General features: G+C 37.2%; 1 protein-coding gene and 1 long non-coding RNA gene across 6 annotated transcripts in view; one reads left to right on the forward strand and one right to left on the reverse strand.

Annotated features, from left to right (window-relative positions):
* The window catches only part of LOC102486255 (uncharacterized), a 36,693-nt gene extending 31,881 nt beyond the window's left edge, over nt 1-4,812 (forward strand). Inside the window, exon 3 of the long non-coding RNA XR_333815.1 lies at nt 4,722-4,812. This is a non-coding gene — a long non-coding RNA (uncharacterized LOC102486255). The remainder of the gene's footprint in view (nt 1-4,721) is intronic.
* Nucleotides 1-25,576, reverse strand: part of UBE3D (ubiquitin protein ligase E3D) — a 148,168-nt gene that overhangs the window by 65,742 nt on the left and 56,850 nt on the right. The gene's annotated exons all lie outside the window — the stretch shown is intronic.

Raw genomic sequence — 25,576 nt, forward strand, 5'->3', positions numbered from 1 at the left:
AAGAAAGAAAGAAAGAAAGAAAGAAAGAAAGAAAGAAAGAAAGAAAGAAAGAAAGAAAGAAAGAAAGAAAGAAAGAAAGAAAGAAAGAAAGAAAAGGAAGGAAGGAAGGAAGGAAGGAAGGAAGGAAGGAAGGAAGGAAGGAAGGAAGGAAGGAAAAGAAATAGTGGTGAAAGCATCAGGGGTGTCTGAAGACCTTATCCACTCATAAAGTTCTGCTCTCTGTATGAGAGAACGTTAAAGGAAAGGCAGTGACTAAATCCAGAAGAACTCTCCTGAGGGGAGGTAGAAACAATTGGCTGTGATCTGTGAAATCAGAAAGGAAGCTGGGCCCTGTGACTTCACAGTAGTCAACTTACTCACTTTGTCTTTATATAAGATGGACGGAAAGGAGAGAACAGGTGGTAAATTTGCAGAACTCAGCATACTTATATACCTGATGAACCAACTAGTATTGGACTGAGAATTCTGAAAAATTAAGGGGTATGATAAACCTGATAATAGCAAAGAAACATTGTTCTGTGGGAAAGGTAACAATGGCTCGCTGAAGTTAAGAAAAGAGTTTTAAAATGCATACAAAAGTGAAAGTACTTTATTTTGAAAATATTTGAAAAGAAGTATTTATGTATTAACATAGCAAGTAAAACACAGTTTTTACATAAGCAATTAATCAAATCATTTTAACAAGCAATTTAAAGCTTTATTTAGATTAAGATAATTTGCCCCAAACTAGCCTAATTAGTAGACTTTTCTATGAGAAAAAGGTACTTCCTATGCTAAATTTGAAATTTAACATTCTTTTTTAATTGACAGTGGACACATGTACTCATGTGAGATGGTGTGTGTGTGTGTGTGTGTGTGTGTGTGTGTGTGTGAGAGAGAGAGAGAGAGAGAGAGAGAGAGAGAGAGAGAGAGAGAGAGAAAGCACCTCAGTGGGGAATGGTCACACTGCAATCCTTTTACTTCCATTTCTCCATCGCAGCAGGGTTTGGGACATGCACGCACATATGCCTAGCAAGTTTTCTCAAGTTGCAGGGGCTGGGATTTGAATCCTGCTCAGCTATATGAGATCTGGCTCCCTATGCTGTGGTGAGAAAGAGAGAGAGAGAGAGAGAGAGAGAGAGAGAGAGAGAGAGAGAAAGCACCTCAGTGGGGAATGGTCACACTGCAATCCTTTTACTTCCATTTCTCCATCGCAGCAGGGTTTGGGACATGCACGCACATAGGCCTAGCAAGTTTTCTCAAGTTGCAGGGGCTGGGATTTGAATCCTGCTCAGCTATATGAGATCTGGCTCCCTATGCACTGTGTTTAACCCCTGAACTATGGCACTGGCCCTGAAATTCAAGATGTTTATCACTGTCAGTATCACTCATTTTGTTTGAGGTATTAAAAATGTGTTACTATATATTGACAGATTTGGTGGTTGCTATTAGAAATTGTTACTTAGATTAACAAAGAATGCAAAAAAAAAATACAAAGGACTAACTACTTAAAGTAACTTAAGTAAGTATATTATCTATTATTAACAGAAGAGCAGGGCTAGCAGGTAGCATGGAGGTTAAGGCATCTAGATTCCACATGGTTGACTGAGTGGTTTGAGTCCCAGACTCAATGGTATGTGCATGAGTCCCCAAAATCCTGAGAAGAGAATGAAAGAGAAGGGATTATGGCATGGCCATCCTTCCCGGGGTATGATTTCTCACTCTCTCTTTCTGCCTTTCTCCAATGAGCACACATAACCTTATAGCAAACTAATTAAAAAAGAAAGAGAAAGAGAGAACAGAGGGATGTTAATAGAACTAGGCACCCCCCCCCCTTTTTAAGTGCCAAGAAAAAAAGTTCACATTCAAAGAACATAAGGCAAATTTATTGATTTTAGGTAATTTCCATTAATTAGCAACAAGGTAAAAGCCTGTGTTATTTGCCTTAGCAACTTGTCAGAACGAACCAGAGAATAAAGCAGTGGCTTCAGAAACTCAAGAGTCCAACCTAACGTCCATTCATACATTTTTATTATGAAGAAATACTTAGTAGATATAAAATTAAAATAATAGCCTATCTGCCTGATATTATGATCCCATTGGGTCTTACAAACAAATCAGAGCCAGCTTAAGTCTAATCAGACCAAACAGCTGTTTTAACAGTTGGGTTTCTCCAAAATTAAAATATTCTATTCCTGATAGTGCCTAGCAACTCCACTGTTAAAACAGCTGCTCAAGTTGAAGAGTTAAAACCCAAATGTGCGTGCAGTTTGCTTCTTATTTGCAACTGCTTTGAGATTCCTTCAAATAGAAGTTCTTAAACCTAAGTTCATTCTGACATTTCCCAACCTATTTAAGTGTTTATACTTGTATTGCCTCTACCTCTGACCTTCACACAGTATTTCTGCCACGCTCATTTCTCTTGGTGTCAGCCCTTCATGCTAAACCGTAGTTGCTAACTGGTGGTTTGGTACTTCCCTCCTTAGAAATATTACCAGTATGCTTTACGCTCACTCCTCTCTCTATTATCTTGGAAGTATTTTCACTTCCTCTGAAACAGAGATAGCAGCTCGGAAATCCCCAGACTCCACAAAATCGAATACTGTTTCCAAGACTTATATCAGTTCTGTTAAGTTTAACTGCTGACATAAGACCCTTAAAAATATTCCCCCCGGGGCTAGCAGTTAGCGTAATGGCTATGTCGCTGGACTGCCACATAGTCGACCACGGTTCGAGTCCCAGACCCGGTGGCTTAAACTCACGCCTGGCGCGTGTGCATGCGTGCCCAAGATCCCAAGAGGAGAATGAAGGAAAAGGGATTGCGGTGTGGCCATCCCCCCTGGGGGGTGATTTCTCGCTTTCTATCTCTCTGTCTCTATATATATAATCCCCCCAAAATGGGCATAGCCATTGTGGTACAAATGGGAAGATACGGACATACTATGGTGGGAGCCACATGTGAGGCCTGGGTTCAGGTCCTGGCCAAACTCAAAGCAGGTGTAGTGGTGCATGCCTGTGGTCCTAGCCAACTAGGAGGCTGGGACAGGTGACATAAAGAGACCTTGTCAAAAATCTCTCTCTCTTCCTCTCTGCCTTCCCCTTTCTTCTCTATCTCCTTTACTTCCTCCCTTCTCCCCTAAAAACAAAACAAAACAAAACAAAACAAATCCAAAAATGCTCTCTGGCACAGTTTCCATTTTTGGTCATTTGATAAGTAAATGTCTTCAAAATTCTACACCCGTCACCATGATATCTCTCAGATATGTCTGTCCAATTTCCTGTGCTTATTCTCTACCATAGAAACCTATTTATCAATAATAATATTATCAATAATGATTACTTGACTCTATCTTGCTGTCCAACTTTGCTATCCACCCACCTCCTCTATCTATTCACTCACCTTCTCATCTTAAAATCTTTGCTAACTGGACAGGACAGAACCAAGCTAAACTGATTCTTTTAAGCTCTTAAAGTCTGTGAGAAATCTTGGCTCTGATTTTGTAACAATTGCTTTTTCCCCTCAAAATGTCTTCACTCCCCATAACTGTACTACATTACAGATCATTTAAAGCCTTAACTCTCAGTGTCTAATAATAGATTTACTGCGGGACCCAGACTCAGCAAACCTGAGAATACCTACAAAGAAGCTGAACACATGTCAAAATTACAGAATTTTTCCTGCAGCAACTCCAGGTGTTCTGTGAGAAAATGTATAGAGTGATTACAACACATAAATTTCAGACAACCTCTCCCCCATGCCCCTTTCTCCGTGGGGGAGGGCAGAGGCCAAAGATACATCCACAAGTGTAGATAGCATAAATGAAAAGATGCTCATGGACCTTGTACAAGGCAATACAGTCCTGAGGCAAGCTGACTCTAATGGAAACCTCAGAGTGCTCTGTGAAACAGGCTCAGTTCCAGGATTGGAAGTCATTTTAATAAATCATGTCAAACTCTAAATTACAAGCATAATAGAGCTAAATTTTCTTAATTAAAGAAGACTTTGAAATACTAGCTCTGCTGTCACTACCCTATGATTACAATGTGAGTGCCCAAGACATTAGCCCCAAAGTCTCCAAACTGTATTTCTGAGTCGGCCTGCAGAATAGTATTCATTCTTCCAGCTTACAGTATTGTTAGAATCGGTTTTGCTTTACAGGACTAAACATAGAAAAGTTTTCATTTTTAATAAGAGCTTAGATAAATAACCCTAAATCCCAAAGGGCCTCGTTAAAGCAGCTTCATAAAAGATTTACACTTGCATATGAGTTTGAAAAAAAAAAAATGTCTACCTAGCAGTTCCTGCTGACTTCTCTAGCCTTGGGGAAGTTATTGTTAAAATTCCAATGTCTCGCTATTTCAAATGATTTAAAGCAGTCTATTATGATAAATCACCATGAAGTACACCAAATGAAAGACACTGTTCAAACAAAAATCTCAATTTTAAATATCCAAAATACACACGACGCACCCATCCGTATGTTTAAATAGCATTAAAGTTGTGATACATTCATTACTCATCTAACCACATATTTTATCCTTGGAGCCTAGGATGCAAAAACATATTTTGTACTTGGTGATCTGTTTTCTCTTTTTAGGAGGTCATTTCCACACATTTTGACTCTACCCAGGAGAATTAAAATCTATGCAGGAAAGTTCCAATAAAACTAGAAACTAAATCAGTTGGAATAACATGAATATAAGTAATGGGCCATGTTAACTTTGTATCATCTCCCTTACAGGAGCAGACTGACACAGTATTGCCTATTTAAATGGCTAGAGAACCACTGCAAACAGAACAGGATCTTACAAACAGATCATTAGATCATTAGCGATGGCAACACCTCAGTGCCTAGCACATGGGCTTGCTATATTGTAAGTGCTTAATAAACATCTTGAAAAATACATTTTTCTTTTTCTTTTTCCTTTAATTTAAATTTTTTTTCATTTCATTTTCTTCCATACATTCAATCACATTATTATTTGTCTTACAAAATGGATATTTAAACAGGTGAACATTTCTCCCTAGTACTGTTGATAAAACTACGAAATATCTTCAACAGATAATACCACACCTCTTTGTGCCATTAATGCTTTGCCTCCCTGTCCCTCCCCCAAATGTCTTTCTTCAGACCCTCCTTTTTCACACACACTATATTTGGTATTTACATCTATATACTGTGTTTCTATATCCTTTAGACAATTAGTTTCAGTCACAGAGTGCAGACACTCAGTATATATTAAGTGGGGACATACAATGCCTCTCCTTCATAGCATGACTTGCTTCACTCACCAGTAAGTCTTCCATACTCATCCACTTCCTGTCAAAAGCCAGGGTTTTGTTGTTTTTTATGGATAAATAGTATTCCATTGAGTATATGTGCCACAGTTTTTCTAACCATTCATCAGTTCGTGGGCATTTGGGTTGTTTCCATGACTTAGCAATCATGAAAAATGCCACAATAAACATCGATGTGCAAACACTTTTCCAATTAAGTATTTTTCAAGTTTATGGATCATGTGTGGTTTTTACCCCTCCATAGGACTATCTCAGGCTTTTGAGCCAATAACCGGGAATCTCTACCCAACTCTGAAAATGGGCTAGATTTTCACGATAAAGCCTCAGAATAGAAACTGACCTGAGAGGGATTTTGCTCCTCTCTAATATTCCTAACATGGGCCTTTGCGGTCACTGTGTAGAAAAGTTCAGCAACAGGAGACTCATTACAAGGAAGTTCTCTCTACTGAGTGAAACCTAATCTTTAGAACCTAAGCCTTTCAGAAAATACCTGACACATCTAACCCTTCCTCCTAATTCTTCTCTAAGCTACATATTACTCCCCACATCCTCCAGCAGTGACTCATATGAGTGAGTCCACTATTCCAGTTGTTTTTTTCAACTTAGTGACCAATTTATTAAAATGACCAACCTTGATGTTCATCACCAGTGGCGAATAATGTAACCCAACTCTTTGACAAATAGCATTTAGTCTTCCTAACAGTGTGAAATGGAATTTTATTGTTTCTGTTTTACAGAGAAGTAAACTGAAGTTCAAAAGGTTAAATGACACACTCATGGTCTCCCAGAAGACTCAAATCCACTCCTTCGATTCCCATTTCTCTAACTGTGAAGTCAGTATACATAGGCAAAAATCGCTAAGTTCCATTATTTCATGATGGTTCAGGAAACATTGATATCCTAGTTCTATGGTTTCTTTTTCATTTAGCTGGAATCCTTCTATAAAAAGAAACTTCTTCTCATAATGTATTTGGTTACTCTGATGTATAGATCATAGAAAGAAAAGAGGGATAAATGCTTGATTTTCCTCACTTCTAGTTAAAAGAGAGAGAGAGAGAGTTCATTAGCACTTTCATTGCATTTCCTATGGTAATGACCAACACAATTTCTTTTTTGTTTTCGTTCTTCAGTATTATTATAAACTCAAGAATCTAAACATGTTTGCACTTATGGTCATTTTTTTTCCCATTTGCTTTAAAGTTTTAGGGATGGTTTTTAAATCATATTTTGTCTTACAATTATATAAAATAAGTACTAATTCCAAAGTCAAATCAATGAAATTAGATAGGTTTTTAAAATTCTAATTTCTATCTTTCTTTTGTCCACCCTTATTTCTTCCTTTCATAAGCTGTTTTATTAAATTTTATGGTTTATCTTTTGACTTTTTAAAATTATAAGGAAGTACATTTTTATCACTCTTCAATGATAGCCTATTATACACTCTTTTCTTTGACACATTAGTGTACAGTTGATATTTGTCATTTCTTTTTATAGTTGTATTGCTTCTTAATTACAAGAATATATTATAATTTATACAGCTCCCAACTGATGGACATTTGTTTGGGTTGTTTGAATGAGTCACTTCTTCGTTCATTCACTTTGCAAACGATGCTGAGATGAATAACAGTCTTATACATCTATCCTTTAATTTTTGGCCATGTGTTTTTGAAATAAAGTTGTAAAAATGGGATTGTTCTATCAAAAAGTAAATGCACATGTTATTTTGCCACTTTCCCTAGATAAGAATTATACCATTTTGCATTTTCCAGCAATGTATGAGATTTCCCACTTCCCACAGTTTCACTAACAGAATATATTGTCCAATGTTTGGATTTTTGTCAATCTAATAAAACTAAAGCAAGTTTTATTTGCATTTTTTATATTAGGAATTAGTTTGCACACCTTTTTATATGCCTAAGAGCTCTTTGCATTTCATTTCCTATGAAGTATCTTTGAATCTTTGTACTTCATTTTTCTATAGGGTTGTTATACTTATTCTTCTTTGTAGCTTTGTAGATTTTTATATATTAGGAATATCAGCCTTGGTCTGTGGTTGAAGTTACAAAGAGTTTTTCACAGTTATATTCATAACTTGGTCTGTGGTTGAAGTTACAAAGAGTTTATTATGGTTATATTCATTTTTTACTTTATTTATGACACTTTGTGTACAAAACAATTTTATTTTTTCCTATGTAATCAAATGCATCAGTCTTTCCCCTTATTGTTTCTAAATTTTGAGTCATTGTTAGAACAGTTTTCTTCACTCCAAGGTAATGGAAGAATTCACCCATATTTTCTTTTAATACATTTATGGTTTCTTTTAAAAAAAAAAAAAACTGTCAGAGGGCACATCCATTTGTCAGAAAGAGAGAAACTACTCCCTCCTCCAGTGGAATGTGATCATGCCACAATCCCTTCCCTCCATTTCTACATCCCATCAGGATTTGGGCACACATGCACCAGTGCCTGGTGTGTTTTTCAAGTTATTGGGGCTAAGATTCGAACTGCAGTCAGCCATATGGGATCCAGCTTCCCTCACACAGTACATAACTACTCTGCTAGGTGCCAGCTCATGGTTTCTTTATTAAACATCTAATCTAAAATTAAAAAATAATAATAACCTCTAATCAACTTTACAACAGATCTCAGTATAAGATGCAGGGTAAAATTTTACTTTTTCCTTTATCTATCCTAATTTATGGCATCCTGATACTAATTATTATAAGTTTACATTTAACTGTCTTGAGAGGCTATCTTTATTATTATATTGATATATGAAAGCAGGTCTATTTCTGTTGTGGTCCAATGATCTGTTCATAAGTCAGTATCATACCACCTGAATCATATTAGCTTAATAATATACTTAATATCTGACAGGACTTAAATGTCCATTGATAAGACAACAGTTAAGTAAATTGTGGTAGTCTGAAAAAGGAATATTTTACAGTCTTTAAAAATTAATTAATAAAATACATTTATCAATATGAAAAGCCCTAAAAACATGAAGTTAAATAAAAAGCAAGTTGCAAAAGAGTACATACAAAACAATACCATTCACATAGCATTTAAAAACATGTATATTAACAGTATATAATTTTAATACTTATATTTAGTAAAAGTATGCATGGCAATTAACAGTATTATAGTATTACTTATAAAAGTATGTATGGCAATAATAAACACCAAATTTCAGAAATCTGATTTCTTCTGGGAAGGATAAACAAGAATCAATTTAGAGATAACTCTGTGTTAATGCTTCATCTTTTAAAACTATCTCTCTACCTATCCATCCAAACACTGTGTAAACATCAAATTTGGCAATATGGTAAGGTTTATTAAAAATGAGAGAGTAATAAAAAGAAACGTTCATTACATTGTTCTCTAACTTTTCTGTGTATTCAAAACAGTCCCTAAAATGTTAATTAAATGATAAATTTGATTAAACTCTCAGGAAATTAGCCAGAGTTCTCTGAAAGACTGACCCCTTCAGTGAAGTAAAAGATACGAGAAAACAAACATTCTCTCATTGACATAACCAGTAATAAAGACAGTACTCTAACAATTAATTTTGCATACAGATGCATAAACTGGCTGACTGCTCTTCCCTGCTGAGGCCATTAGCCAGTGCTCACATGAGGAATATATCGGACATCAGGCCTGAGCCAAGCAGCTGGGCAGTCACTGACAGTCTGCAGAAACACCACTGACAATACAAATCACTGACATGATCTACTAGGTGCCATTTCCTCCTTGGACTTTTTCTAAACTAGCCATAGTTGAAGTTGGAGAAAGGTTGTTGATATTAAAATATAAATGTTTAGCGTATTGGAATCCAAAGTATAAGACAAAACCAGCTGTTACCAAAAGATTAACTTAAAAAAACCCAGAATCGGAATCAGACCTGATGTTCAAGAATAAAGCCAAATACTCAGAGCAACTATCACTTTTATCTAGAAGAATCAATTGGTAACTTAGTAACAGAGACTTTATACTATACAATGGTAAAATTAGAAAGGGTATAAACTAGAATCTAGTCCTCAAGCATCTTATTTCAAAATTACACATGGGTCATTTATATATCATGTTTATAAGATTCTTTGGGCAGAAAAGAATAATGTGGAGTAGAGACAAATACAAAGGAAATGAGCTCCTTTACAGTAACAAACATGAGCAGGCCTTCCTACTTAACTGTTAGCGGTTCACAGGGCCCTGGGGTGTTCACCTTTGGTCCAGTGCCATCAACCTCTGCTCTCTACACTACAAATCTCATTTCTCTAGGAGGCTATCCAGATAGCCACTTCCACAGACCACGGCAGCAATTATGCTAATGTATCACACACCTGTAAGATAGCCTGCTGCATGGCATGCACTGCATTCACTTATCAGAAAGATGCATTTTAGTTACTGCTCCTCTGCCATAAGAATGCCAACCTCATCTCAGAACTTAGAAGTAAATGATCAGAAAAGTTGAGTGAGCACATTTCTGGGCAACTAGGAGTCTACATCACCCAGACAACTCATCCTAAACTTTGGTTCAAATAAGTCTCTTTTTATTTCATTAAGAAAAAAATTAAAAATTTCAGAATAGATTTTCATACAGGGTTAGAGAGTAAATGTTTTACTATCTGTTTGTAAGACATCTGTCAAAACTACTCAGCTTTGCAGTTGCATGGCAAACGCAAGCATGGACATATGTGTACAAATAGGTGTGACTGCATTTCAATAAAATTATAAAAGCAGGAGAAAGTCCTGGATAGATCTTGCTGCCTCTAATTTGCCCATCCCTAATCTAAAGCAATCAAGTACATTTTTTTTTTTTTTTGGGGGAGAGATTTTCACTGTAGGGCGCGTGCGCTCGCCAGACAGACAGAGAGAGACATAGAGACAGAAAGCGAGAAATCCCCCCCAGGGGGGATGGTCACGCCGCAATCCCTTCTCCTCCATTCTCCTCTCGGGATCTTGGGCACGCACACACACGCGCCCGGCGTGAGTTTTAAGCCACCGGGTCCGGGACACGAACCGCGGTCGACTACGTGGGAGTCCAGCGACCTAGCCATTACGCTAACTGCTGGTTCCCAGCAATGAAGTACATTTTGAAAGGAAACTGTCCCATATGCCTATGTGAGTGCTTTTCACTTTTTTACAGTCCAGTTCAATTCCAGTCTTCATTAATAAATACACATCAATTACTTATATCTAAAAACTCCTTCTAAGAAACTTGTCTATCTAATCCTCTGACCCTTATTAATCGGTTTCCTCTGAATAAAACACATAGTACAAAATTTGTAGCCTTTCAGAGATTAAGGGCTCCCTTTAGAAACTGGTAAAAGAGGGACCAGCAGTTAGTGTAATGGCTATGTTGTTGGACTCCCACATAGTCGACTGCGGTTCAAGTCCCAGACCCAGTGGGTTAAACTCATGCCGGGCGTGTGTGCGTGCATGCCCAAGATCCCAAGAGGAGAATGGAGGAGAAGGGATTGCGGCGTGGCCATCCCCCCAGGGGGTGATTTCTCGCTTTCTATCTCTCTGTCTCTCTCTGTCTGGCGAGCTCACGCGCCCTATAGCAAAAACCTCTCAAAAAAAAAAGTATTAAAAGAAACTGGTAAAAGATACAAATACTTGCCAAGAAAAATGCACATATGTAAATATAAACATGTAATTTTATGCAATTTTATAGAGTTCCCTGATACCCTGAAATTTGCTGGGCATGAAGACTATATGCTCAAGGATTCCAGGTTTCTGTCATAGATATTAAATTAGTAATCTATTGATATATTATCAACTACCCAAAAACTTGGTGGCTTAAAACAGCAAACATTTCATTTTCTATGGGACAAGAATCGAAAAACCACTGAGTTGAGTGGCTGTGATTCAGAATCTCTCATAAGGCGTCAGTCAAGATGCTAACAAAAGCTGTAGTCGCCTAAGGCTGGAGAAGGGTTGAGGATCTGCTTCTAAGATGGTATACTCGCATGGCTATTGGCAAGAGGCCTCAGTCCCTCACCATGTATGTGCTCCATAGGCCCCAGTGTCCTCACGCCTGCAGTGGAGTCCCACAGAACAGGTGACTCATTGTGTCTTTCGTGACCTACCCTCAGAATTCATATTCTGTCACATATGCTTTGTACTGGCCTGGAGACCAGTGCACGAGAGAGAAAGAGAGAAAATTGCTCTACTTCTTAAAGAAAGAAACATCAAAGAATTTTTTAACATGTTTTTAAAATCACCACACACAGGTGGCATGGTGGCTATGGTGCTGGATTCCCACATGACTAACTGTAGTTCAAGTACTAGACCCAGCAGCTTGAAAATCATGCTAAGTACATGTGCATACAGGTCCAAAATCCCAGGAGGAATGAAGACGGAGGGATTTTGATGTGGCTATCCCTCATGGGAGATGTCTTCTCACTTTCACTCTCTGGTGAGAGCATCTACCCTAAAACTTGTGGAAAAAAAAAATCATACACCTTCAAGTAACCCAATGCTGGGGCTGACTCATTAATACATGGAATTAGTTAGAGATCAAGTTGTTTTTTTGTAATAACCTTGTGAGTTTGGTAGCAAACAATTTTATAAGTACCTAAATAAATCCTGTAGTTATTTAACTTTCACTAATGAATTAAACTATAAATTAAAAAATGCTTGAAGATGTGTAAGCTATGTTCCTACAGTTTGAGTAAATTCTCCTCTCCAAAATTTTACCTATATAAGATTTTATATGAAAAGACAAAAAGGATAAATTTATTGGTAAGATAGATTAATCACTTCAAAAAATTTCAAAAAAGAATAAAATAAGCATAGTAATCCCTAACCAGTTAAGATTTACCTTCAAGACTAGCTGAAAAAACTGTCTTCCCTAGAGTATATGCCAAATTCTCCAATTTTTCAAAAATTTCCCTTAAGGTTTCTTACTCACGCTCTACATATCTATAAACCTGCCAAATACACAGCCTCAGGAGGTAGAGCTTCCAGGCATAATCAATACAGTTACAGAGAATTAGATATAGAAATCACATTAACGTTAATTAGCATCATCTGAAAAAGTCCCTTAGTGCATCAATAAAAAAGTAAGATCTTCATGTTAAAAAGTCATTAAGTTAAAATTTTTAATATGTTTTATTTCATTTCAATAGATTTCAGTGCAAACATGCACAGAGAATTTATGTAAGTATTCCTAGATGTCAGATGGACGCTCTCAACCTTTATAGGTCATGTCTCCAAGGTAAAGAAATACGATCTGTAGTTAGTCTGTACCTGTTAAAAGAGCTGCATTCTTTAGGGAAGAGAGAATAATGTAGGAGAAACTAAATTTCCCAATGGAAGTATGAGCTGCATGCAGATGATAGTTCTCTCTTCACCTTCTTTCCTCCTCTACCCTTTTAGAACACATCTTCTGAGTTATATGTAAACTAATAATTTGAATATATCTGTAATTATTTGAAAAACTGTTAAGAATTTTGCTAAGAAGAGGCATTTCTAAGCAATCTCTCTACTCCAAAGATCTATTTTTGTTGCAGTAGTGTTTAAACACAGATCAACCACATGGTTTCATCAACAAGGTAAAGAGGCTGGTATGGTAAGCGAAGCTGTGTCCAGAGACTATACAATAACTCAAACAGTTATCCCCCCTGTGAAGAGGGTGGAGTACCATATGAGTAATTATTTGAATTAGGTCCAAAGAAGCCCAGAGAAACCAAATAAAGGAGGAAGCATAAATGAGAACCCAAAATGGGGAATACAGAAAAAATACAGTATTTGCAAAGAAGGCCAGGATATGAGTCATGAGGAAAAGAAGGACAAGGTGGTCAGCCCCAAAGGGTCAAGATGGTTTAACGTCATTCGTGGGTAGATGATAATAGAGAAATAAACCAAGATGAGCCCTGGGTCAATTAACTGATGTTTGTAACTAAGGGGGACCAAAAGGATAGATATTAAAATTAGGCTTAGAAGCAGTAATCAAGTTCAGGCTTTGTTAAGTAGATAAAGAGTGGGCTTAACAGGAGTCTTGATAGCATAAATCTGAAGTCTTAAAGCAGATCTTAATCAATAAATCTGTTCCTACCATTACTTCTGCTTCATAGGCAGTGGTTTCAGATGACAGTCTGTACATGCTGGCACAAAAAGGACATGTGGCAGACATGACCAAGGGCTTTGAAGACATTGGATTTTTAATTCTGAGTTTACTGTGTCTTAACTGTGCCTCAGTGGTTAAGTAACCTTAAATTCTATAAGTGATACTAACCACAGTACTTCCCCACAAAGGTGTTAAGGGATTCGATGATATACAGTATTGTATTAAAAAGCTTAGTATATGAAACCAGCAGTTAGCGTAATGGCTATGTCATTGTACTCCCATGTAATCGACCACAGTTAGAGTCCTAGACCCGGTAGCTTAAACTCACACTGGGCGCGTGTGTGTGCGCGTGCCCAAGATCCTAAGACGAGGATGGAGAAGGGATTGCGACGTGGCCATCCCTCCTGGGGGGGAGGGGGATGATTTCTCACTTTCTGTCTCTCTGTCTCCGTCTTTCTGGTGAGCGCACGCACCCTATAGCAAAAAACTCTCCAAAATAAAAGAAAAAAAAAAGCTTAGTACTAATCTGATGCATGATTAAAAAGAAGTTCAATCAATGAAAGTTAACATTACTACTAGATCATTAACACCAGAATATTTATCCTTAAAGACTTTAAAGGGGAGAGGATTTAGATTAAACTTATTAAGAACGAGCACATAAATGCACAGAAAACACAAAACATCATCTCCAAGGAAAAGAAAAGCAGGAGTGGCAGCCTGTAGTGTCATTATAAACCTTGTTTAGGAGCCAGGCAGAGGTGCAGCCGTGAAATGCAATGCTCTGTGAGGCTGACCCACATGGGAAGGTTCTGCGTTCACATCTGGTGACCTCCCTGCTAAGACATGCATGCCCGTGATCAGGGCTGTCTAAAGCTGGGGATAAATCATGGGATTTGGACCCCACTGAGGCTTTTCCTCTCTTGCTTGCTAATGGGAGAAATAAATAAACTTAAAAAAAAACAAAAACAAAACAAACAAATAAAAACTTACTTGTGTCCAGGGACACTTCTATTCAGAAATCTCAAGTATGGCTGAGAATAACTTTTTAGAGTTAACTTGAAAAACTTAGCTTCTTTTTTTTCTTGTTTATTTTTTTTGTTGTTGTTGTTGTTGTTTTTTGTTTTTATTTTATTTTACTTTTTAATTTAAATTTATTTATCTATATTCATTCGCTGTCCATCATTACAACATACAAAATGAGATTTTCCATCCGGAATACACCGTATATTGGCTCAATCAAGCACATCGACATAGTGTTATTGTCAACAAATCATTTTCTGTTTCTTGTTTCCTGTATATTTTGCCTTTTTTCCCCATCCTTGATTCCCTCTCACCCTCTGCCAAGTCCCACCCTCCTCCCACACTGTCTCTGGTATCTATGGTTACTTTCTATGCCTTCCCCCCCCCACATTTTATTGATTCACTAAATATCTTAATTAATCTAAACGTTTTGAATAGCAAACACAAATCTGACTTTAGGCATAAACCTCAGTGAGTAGAATTAACATACTATAAAGTAGCACCTAGCTGGGGCTATGTATCTTACTGCAGTCATCAAATAGGTATTTTTAATGCTTTTTTTTCTTTTTAGTTTCAAGAAAAACAGTTTTAAGGTTTGTTTTTAAACTTAATTAATTTACATTCATTCCCTAAGCACATCATCACAGCATACAAAATGTGATTTCCCATCCAGAACATACTGTATGGTGGCTTAATCATTCATATTATCGTCAAAAATTTTCTATTTCTAGTAATATATATAATTACCCCTATTTCTGACCCTCTGTCCTTTCCCATTCTCTTCTCATACTCTCTCTGGTGTCTACAGTTGTCTTCCATTCCTCCCCCCCCACATTGTATTGATCACACAATTTCTTAAATAATCTAACTAGTTTCAATAGCAAGTTCAGCTGGTAATTTCAAGAAAAGCAGTTTTAAGTTAAATAAAAGAAATCCTAAGGAACTTTGCTTAAAACTTAAAGTCAGGAAACAGGGTAGGATTCTGTTCAAATGGCAGGTACATGAACTTATAGACATCTCAAGACAGGACACAAATCCTTAAAACCAGAAAAACAAAGCCTAGAAGAAATTCAGCAATGTTTTAGTCAAGGCATAAAATTCTATTTCACCAATTCAGTCTCATGTATTTTATCTTCTGTTGTCGTTCAATCTTCCTGATTAAATTCTGGGATATAATACTGAACTCCAGGCTTGTCCCTATGATTAAGCTGACCAATCTCCCCCTTTTGGCCTTGTGGATTTAGAAACAAACACTGTGATAAAATTAATAAGGTTAAGCCACTGTGCCAGTAAAGGTATCATTATTTTATGGTGCTAACAGAAGAAAAACAATGGGAGAAAAAACAGATGCTAAGGGAATAAGAGTAAGAACAAAATCCACAGGGCCTAAAATAAGTTTCTATGTATGTACGTATTTACTTATAATTCGCAAAGATATGAGGAACAGTTCATTAGCCATGAACTTAGAAGCAGTTTTTTCCACAGGTCTGTTAATAAAGATCTTACCTGTGTAAGAATGCTTATAACCAAAGACATCAATCTCAGTATCAATCCCTTTCTTATAGAAATATTACAAAAATAATATAGATACTACTTGAAATGGAAAGCTTCGAGTCTTTGGGTAGTTACATACTCTTAGAAAACATACTGAACTGCATATGACCCATGAGATGAATGAATATTTGAGAAGCTGCTTCATCCAGAATGGACATGGACCAGCATAAGAAAGAAATAAAAAAAGCAGGGCTGGAGTAGTTAACTAGGGGCCAGGCTGTAGAAGACCTCAAACACTAATCCAAAGAGTTAAAAGATTTGGGATAATCAAAAGGAAGAAGGGGATATAATTGGGATGACAAGTCTCGCTGCAGAATGTAGGCTGTACTAGAATTTAGAAATATTGTACAGATACATCTAAACACCACATGAATAGCAGTAGATACTTAAAATAGGGTGATGCAATGAGAAAGACAATAGAAAAGAATAGATGAGGGACCAGCAGGTGGCGTGAAGTTTACATCATTAGACTCTGGTTCAAGTTCCAGATTCGGCAGCTTAAAATTCTTCCCAAGAGGAGGGTGGAGGAGAAGGGATTGCAGCGTGGCCATCCCCCCTGGGGGGTGATTTCTCGCTTTCTGTCTCTCTCTCTCTCTCTCTATGTCTCTGGTGAGTGCACACACCCTATAGCACACACACATACAAAATCCTCTCTCAAAAAAAAGGGAATAGATGAAAAGATTTTAAAAGCCAAATGGACATGAATCATAACTGGTTAGATGAGGAGAAAGTGGGAAATAATTACAGACCTGGGTAACTAGGAAATTCATGATGCCATTGATTGAGTATAAATAAGAAGAAACATATTTGCCATGATTTTTAATGGTTTCTTCTATACTTGGGTATATTTGAGAAGTCAGTAGGATATCAAGCTAAGACAACAGCCTTATAAGGAAAAATACTGGCTAAGACTACCTTAGCCAAGTAATCAAGATAACTGCCAGTGATGTCTTATGAAAATCCTGATAATGGTATCTAAAACTCATAAAAACCAATCTAATATGGAAAAATAAAATAAAATATTAAGGGATATTCTACAAAATGCCTAACAAGTATTCCTCAAAATTGTTTAAGTCCAGAAAAATAAAGACTATCATGGAGTAGGGGAGGCAAAGAAGACACGACAACTTCGGTATGATGGGCTGGATCCTGGAACAGAAAAGGACATTAGTAGAAGATCAGATGAAATGTGAATAAGCCCCCACATTTAGTTAGCAGTAACAACTAACATTGGTTTCTTAATTTTGACCAAGGAAGTATCAGAAAACATTAAATAAAAAATCATTATACTAAAATGACTAAATAAATCATGAAATACCTACATTGTGAAGTATTATGCTACAGTTTAAAAATGAGATGCCTCTAGGCCAGTCCCACAGTACAGGAGCAAACCATGCAGAGGGAACCTGGTTCCTCCCCCTGCAACAGTGGTTTGAATCCTGCCCTTGAGGCTTGAAAAACAATGCACATGTATTACCAGGACCCTGACAGGATAGAGAAATGGAGGAAAAAAGGACAGTGGTGTCACCAGGCCCTAGAGCGGGGGTGCTTGCTTGCTCACTGTTCTCTCTCATGAGCATATTATGTGGCTTTTGGCAACAACAACAAAAGAGAGATACCTCTATAGGTACTAAGAAGATGTAACGCATGAAAAAATGAACTGTAAAGGATACTATGGCATTTGATATTATTTCTGTTCAAAAAAAAAAAGGAAGAGAGAACACAAAATATTTCTAAGCATACTTCTGGGTTTGTTTTATTTGGTTTTGTCTTCAGGTTTTTGCCACAGGGCACATGTGCTCACCAGCCAGGAGAGAGATAGAAAGAGGGAAAGTGAGAAATCACCACCTGTGGGAATGGTCATACTGTATCCTCAAAATCCAAAAATGAGGGATAAGTGGAGGATAAAATCCCTTCTCTTGGGATTTTGGGCATACATACAAATGTGCCTGGTGTGATTTGCAAGCCACTGGATACAGGACTCAAACCATGGTCAGTTATTTGGGAATCCAGCCACATTAATTACCACACCACCTGCTGGTCCTCTAAGTGTACTTCTAAGGGCATATATGTTAACATGTATGTATACTTAAATAAAGGTCTGGCAAGATACAGCATCCTGGTTACAGTGGTAACCTGTATAGAGGGAACTGGAGTTGGACATGGTAGTCATGAGAATTTGAGCTTTATCCTATAATGTGTGAAATAATTTTACAAGAAGAATGCCTTTATCATTTACCTGGGGAATAGGAATTTTTTTTCCTTTTAAGTTGGGAAGACAATTTTTCTCTGACATGGAGAGAAAATGGCAAGAATAAGGATCTGGAAGCTGATACGGTACAGTAATACAGAGGGTGCTCCATGAAGGCCGGCAACATTGCTTGAGGCCTTTGGCCTCAGGCCCTGCCTAGATCCCTCAGACAAGCACTTGCACCCACAGTGGTTGTTACAGTAACAGCAATACTTAACAATGAGAACTCTAATAATGAATGTCCAATTTATCTTGGTTTTCCATAGAGGTGTATGTGCCTGGAGGGCTCTTACAGCCAGCGGGATAAAAAAAAAAAAAAATCTCTAGTTGATACTTAAACTTACTTCTTCCCTCTACTCTAGCTGACCTTAAAATCTAAAGTTCCTTTTTTTTTCCCCCTTTATTTTTTCTGTTTTGTTTTTGCTAGAGGACAAGCGCACTCACCAGAGAGAGACAGAGACAGTGACAGCAAGAGGAAAAGTGAGAAATCACTGCTGGGAAGAGGAAGGGTGAGGGGGTTGATCACACCACAACATCTCCTACATTCTTCTCTCAGCATTTTGGGCACGTATGCATATGCACCCAGTGTGATTTCTCAAGCCACCAGGTCTGGGACTTAAACTGTGGTCAGTCATGTGGGAGCCCAGCACCCTAACCAGCATGCCACCTGCTGGCCCCCAAAGTTCCTTTTTCAACCCCAATGTCTAGAATGAAAGCCGAACCAACAAAGAACATTGCAGTTGCTGTACTGGACACTTGTCAAGCTAAAATTCTGTCAGACGCTAAAGATCATGCATCTTTTTCTTACTACTTGTTATTCCAGATGAGGCCAATACATTTCTGTACAAAACAGGATTACAAAAAACCATATGGAAAACCTTGAAAAAAGTTTAACTCAAAGCATTTATTTGAATAAATGCTGAAACTTCATTAAGGGACTAGAATTTTCTTTAATTTATTTTATTTATTACTTTTTAAAATGCTCCCAGAGGGCATATGTGCTCACCAGAGACACAGGGTAGGGATGAGAAAGCACCTCCCCCCCATGGGGTATGGTCACTCCAGTAACCTTTTATCCTCCACTTATCCCTCGTTTTTGGATTTTGGGGATGCATGCACACACACGTGGCATGTTTTCAAGCCACTGGGTCCAGGACTCGAACTGTGCAGTTAGCCACATGGGATCAAGCTACCTTAACCACCATATCGTGGGTTGGACCCCTTAATATATTTTAAAGAGATTATTTTCCATCAGTAATATTTTATATTTTAAAAAATAACATTTTGAGATGCTTCAGATATGTAAGTAAAAGCTAAATCCTCCCTATACCACAGCTAAGTTTAAGTAAACGATCAGAAGTTATAATCCTTTCCCAACTCTTAACATTCATTAAAATAGGCCACACAGACTCTGCAGTTCATTATTTTAATAACATGAGAGTAATATAATACTCTTTGCATGGAGACAATAAAACGTTAACCCTGATGAGCCCAACTAACTGCTTTCTCTGTGCTGGCACTCAGTAGATACCAGGGAAAGGTATATTATACGAAAGAAATATCACCATCAATTTATGATCACAGACTTCAAGTGGGCAATCAACAATGAACACCAATCCCATTTATCTTTGGTCATCATCCTCCCCTTCTCTTCAAACGATTATTTTAAATCTTTTCCGTTCTCTGCAAACCAACTGTCCAGTACTCCTACCCGTTTCTCTCCTGTGCCTTTTCCCCTTTAACTCCTATTTACAGATAAAATAGAGGCTATTGGAGGACAAATCTTACATCTTCCCCAAATATACTATGCAAACTTGTTCCATGCACTTCAATCTTGATCTCTTCCCCTTCTTACAAAAGGAAAGCCATCCCTGTTCCTAAGGGGATGGATGATGTTTCTCTAGCAGCCCTGACATACCAGCCCCTCTTCTCTTGTACAACAATTTTACCTTTTCATTCTTCCTTCTTTCTTATATATAGAATCGACTTTTCACTAGTATATTCCCTGCATGCTTTTAAATAGACTCAAGGGAGTCTAACCCTAGCTGCCTACCTTCAGCTAGTTCCTTATTCCCTTCCTATCTCTCCTGCCCTTCACAGCCAAACTTCTTGAAATGTCGCCCCTGCTTTTTGTCACTATCCATATACCTCACATTCACTGCTTACCCATTCTGTTTCAGCTCCCAGCTTGACAAGACAATCCCTGCTAAAGTCACGAATGACCTACATGATCTAAAATCAAATGCACATTTTCCATTCAACATCTTACCTGACCTCTCAACAGCATCTGACCATCTCTTTCTTAAAGCATTTTCCCCTTAGTTTCTATGAAACAGTATTGTGTTACTTTGCTCCTACCGCTCTAATCACTCTTCTCTCTCTTTTCCTGACTCATTCTCCTTTATCTGCCCATAAATACGTAGTTCTTCACTGCTCATTCCTCCATTCTCTCTAAACAATACTACTCGGGCTCTTGAGTTCAATTATAACCAAATGCAGATGACTCACAAATTTACAAATCCAACCCAAACCTCTCATCTGAATCCCAGGTCTATATATTAACTTTCTACTTGCTATTTCCTCTTAAAATAATTCAGACATAACTCAAACACAACATGTTTAAAAATGAACTACATGATCTTCTAAAATGTGACCTTCTTCTGATGTTATTTATCCCAATCAATACTGAGTCACTCTCTAGATCCAGTCAGCCACTGAACACTGTACTTACTCACTACGTATCACTCCAATCTATCTCAGTTTAGATCATCCAGGTCCAAGTATAGTAATTCCTCATGGGCTACTACAATAGCTTCCTATCTGATCTACCCATATCAACTGTTCTCTAGAGGTTGCCAGAATAACTTTCTGAAGCATAAATTAAAGCATTTCCCTTTCTTCTGCATGGATTTTTGCCATATGACATGTACATTCACTGGAGAGAGACTGAGAGAGAGGGAAAGTGAGAAATCAACCCCCTAGGGGGATGGCCATGTCACAATTCCTTCTCCATTCTTCTCTTGGGATTTTGGGAACATACACACATGCCTGGTATGATTTTCAAACCACTGGGTCTAGGACTTGAACAGCAGAGTCAGCCATGTGGGATCCACTCCTGTAACCACCCTACTACCTGCTGACCCTGCTCAGTAGGTTCTTATTGTTCTTAGGATAAACATGAAGATAATATTTTTGAAGTGCCCTTTAGGACCCTGAATTGGCCTGGCTCCACTCTGCCCTATCCCAGTTTCTTACTCTCCGTTACTGCCACATCCCTTGTATTCACTGTTCCCTTCCACCCCCAAGTCCTTTCACATTGCTTTTCCCCTTGCCTAGGTACTCGCACACAGTTAATTTCTTTTCATCCTTTAATAGCAGTCGAGCACTGATTTTCCATGGACTCTTGTCATGACCTAGTTGGCCTCCCTATGATTGATCTCACAGTACCACATTGCTTTTTGTCACAGCACTGACCAGGTGGCAACTTTGCATTTATTCACCTTCCCCCCCAGATTGTAATTAAGTCTATGATACCAAGCATAGGTCTCTTTTAGCTCAATATCTACATGGTAGTATGCATTTAATAAGTATTTGTTGAATGAATTTAAATTACTTTCTCCAAGAGTTAAGATGAAAACATTTTGTTTAATGTCAATATTTAATGGAAATCTAGCTTCTGTTCAGATCTGCTGAAAATACTTTCTTCCCTTTACATCTACTGTGAATTACCTACAACATCCTTGTGGACATACATCTAGTTTTATTTTCTCTTAATTTACCCTGTCTAGGCACAGCTGACAGAATACTGGGGCAATATCTTATGAGCTTTCAAAATGTTAATAAGGCAAAAAAAAAAAAAAATAGAGACTGTACAGGGAAAAGAAAGCTTGAAGCCATTCCATGTGAGGATGTTTGGTTTGAACAAACCTCAGGAGAGAGTGTCAGGTTATCTGAATATCTGAAGACCTGTCATATTCGAGAAATCAGCAGATTAATTTTTGGTAACTTTGGATGAGAGTTTCTGGGATGCAGATCTCAGCCTAATCTTCTTGTTTGTTTGTTCGTTTGTTTGTTTTAAGACTATTTTAACAATTAGGACTATCTCTTGATGTCCTAATTATTTTTGAAAGCGTAACTTTGCCTTGACCCAGTAGATTCAAGCATAACACGATGAAGCACATATCACAGAGAACAGTAGCTCTCTGTGAAAATTTTTTTCAGGTGTGGAACCTTTTCTTTTTTTAAAAAAAAGCTCTTGAGGATAGACTAACATTCCAAGCAGATAAATAGGAGCATCTCTGTGAACTACCTACTCCATCACCAGCCTCAGCCTATGAGAGCACCCTACCAACAAAAATACCAAATACAGTAGAAAACAACAAAAGAAAAACAAAACCCGAACTTTTCTGAAAGGTTGAGACAACTACTTCTGGTCTGACTCAGAAATATCTTACATAAGATTTAAAAACATAGAAAAATGAAAATTTTGTCCTATTTCCCTCCTCTCTATCTAATCCCAGTTCCCTCCTTCTTTTTACCTTCACAAGTCATGACTCTACTTGTCTCATATTCTTTCATCAGAACAAGGAAATCAGATTCTCCTCAAAGAAGCCATACCAAGAGAGGAATTGCTTTTCCTAGGAAACCTGGAATCTTTGAGGGAAAAGCTTACCTTTATTATATGTCATGGTTTTATTCGCTGTCTCTTCTTAAATGATTACAAATGGATTCACAGATAGTATAGGAATACCAAATAAAATAAGTTTTAGTTTAGGTCATTATACTTACAGTCCAAAAGAGGTATGTTTTCCAATTATGAATGAAGAAGTGTGTGTTGAACTTGCTTAATAATGAAGGATGGTCTCCATACGGGAAAATTTTGGTGATAATACAGTACTAGCAGACAAATAAGTGAAAAATAATCTCCAAAGAAACATTTTTATATTCCCATAGGCACATGATTATTTTCCTGTATTTTTGGAGTAATTTCCATTCAATGAATTTCTATGCTAAGAAACTAAGGCATTGGACTTCTGGGGAAGAAAAAAAAAATCACATGTTTACCCTTAAATTCTGATCTACAATATCAGATATGAACATATTATAAATCAAAAGATTCTGTTACTGATGTTACACATTAAGATACATAAATATTCACTGAATATAGTATGGTAGGCAGTATATTTTAGGAAGTAATCAAATTGCTGACACATTCTAAACTACCAGGGGAATTTTTCTTGATGAAAAATATACATTTATAGTGGTATTTTCAGACCTCCTAAAATTTTATGTTGCGAGACTACACGATATAATGAAAAAGCATCAGGACAGCTGCCTCTAATTCTGGCTCTATCATTAACAAACTGACTGACCAAAGTTATTTCTCTATTTGGTCCTCAGTTTCCTCATTTATATTTATACACTGTAAGACTTGGACATTTATATCTGAGGTTTAAGTTTATCCTACCCTGCAAAGTCAATATACCTAATTGGAATGCACTGGCAATATCATCTTGTGACATCTATATGGGAAGCAGAATAAACATTACTTGAGACAGTTTAATGAAAGAGCTTTTTAGGAACTGGTGACTGACGCTAATTAATTAATTCATTCACTCACTTATTCATTTTTATAGCATTGTAATCACACACTATTCAAATAAGTTAACATAGAATGTTTTAGCAATTTCCACACTTACTAAATAATAGATATTATATATTCTGCTAAAAGTAAGATTAGCATAAATTAACATTCAGTTTATGTTTTTGACAACCAAAGAATAAATGCCTCTAAATCGCTTCAAAATCACTTGATTTTATTTCCAAAGTATTTCAGGTAGTGACAGTCTCTGTGGCATCAGGTGCAGATTTTTAAGCCGAGCTTCAGGCTGGCCCTGTAGCACAGGGGTTACACACTGTGTATATGGAGCCAGATCTCACGTGGCCAACTATGGGTCGAATCTAGCCCTATATTCTTGAAACATGACAGGCGCATATGTGTGTCTGCCCATCCCTGATGGGATGAAAAAATGGAGGAAAGAGATTTCAATGTGATCTCATCCTACCAGAGGATGGCTCCTTTCTCTCTTTCTCTTTCTTTTTTTTTTTTCTGGCAAGCACTAACTACCTCTGGCAATAAGCAGAAAAAAAAAAATAAGCAGAGTCTGGCAATGATTTCTTAAATATGACACCAAAAGCACATGCAAAAACAGATAAATGGGATTATATCAAATTTAAACACTTTTGTGCATCAAAAGTCATAATCAACAAAGAGTCTAGGAAACAGAAGAAAAATTTGCAAATTATCTGATAAGGGATTCATATACAGAGTAAATACAATACTCCTACACCTTAAGAGTAGAAAAACAAATGACCTGACTAAAAGATGGGCAAAGGATTTTAACAGACATTTCTTCAAAGATGATATACAAAAGCCTAATAAACAGATCAAAAAAAAAAAAAAAAGAAAAAAGCTCAGTATCACTAATCATCAGAGAAATGCAAATTAAAACCCCAATATAACCTCATAACTATAGGATGGCTATACTAGTAAACACACACACACACACTCACACAAACAATATCAAATGTTGGCAAAGATGTGGAGTAACTGACATGCTTGTTGTACACTATTAGTAGCTTTATAAAATGCTGCAATCACTATGCAAAACAGTATGGGAGTTCCTCTAAAAATTCAAGCTGGAACAACCATATGATCCAGCAATTCCACTTCTAGGTATTTATATATATCCAAAAAAAGTGAAAGTGGGGTCTCTAAAAGATATTTGTGCATCAATGTACATAACAGCACTACTCACAACAGTCAAGAGGTGGAAACAAATGAACATAGATAAAATATGACATATACATATAATAGAATGGTATTCAGCCTTAATACAGGAAGGTGCTGATGCATGGTGGCAAAGGCTGCATGGGCGACCTGGGTTCAATTCCTAGCCCTATGGTCAGGCGTGATGCTAGCATATACCTGAGCTCATAGCTGTATGAAGCAAGATAATAAAGATGAGACCCTGTCAAAATCTCTCTCTCCCTTTTGTTTAGGCATCCATTCTCACTCTTTTTTTTTTTTTTTTTTTTTTTTTTTAAGGATATAAGCCCTGGCCTACACTATCAATCCACATGAATAAACCTTGAGGACAACAGGCCAAATGAAATAAGCTAGTCACTAAAAGATAAAACTGAATAATTCCACCTATATAATACATCTAAAAGTAGCCAATATTATAAACTACATCATCCCAAGATTTACATGTTGAAGTCTTAACCCCCAATGTGATTGTATTTGGAAATAGGACTTTGGAGGAGGCAATTAGGATTAAATGGGGTTAGAGGTAAGACTCTAATCTGATTGGACTGCTGTCCCTGTCAGAAGAGGAAA

The sequence above is a fragment of the Tupaia chinensis genome, unplaced genomic scaffold (genome assembly GCF_000334495.1).
Source record: "Tupaia chinensis unplaced genomic scaffold, TupChi_1.0 Scaffold000097_1, whole genome shotgun sequence".
Lineage (NCBI taxonomy): Eukaryota > Metazoa > Chordata > Mammalia > Scandentia > Tupaiidae > Tupaia > Tupaia belangeri.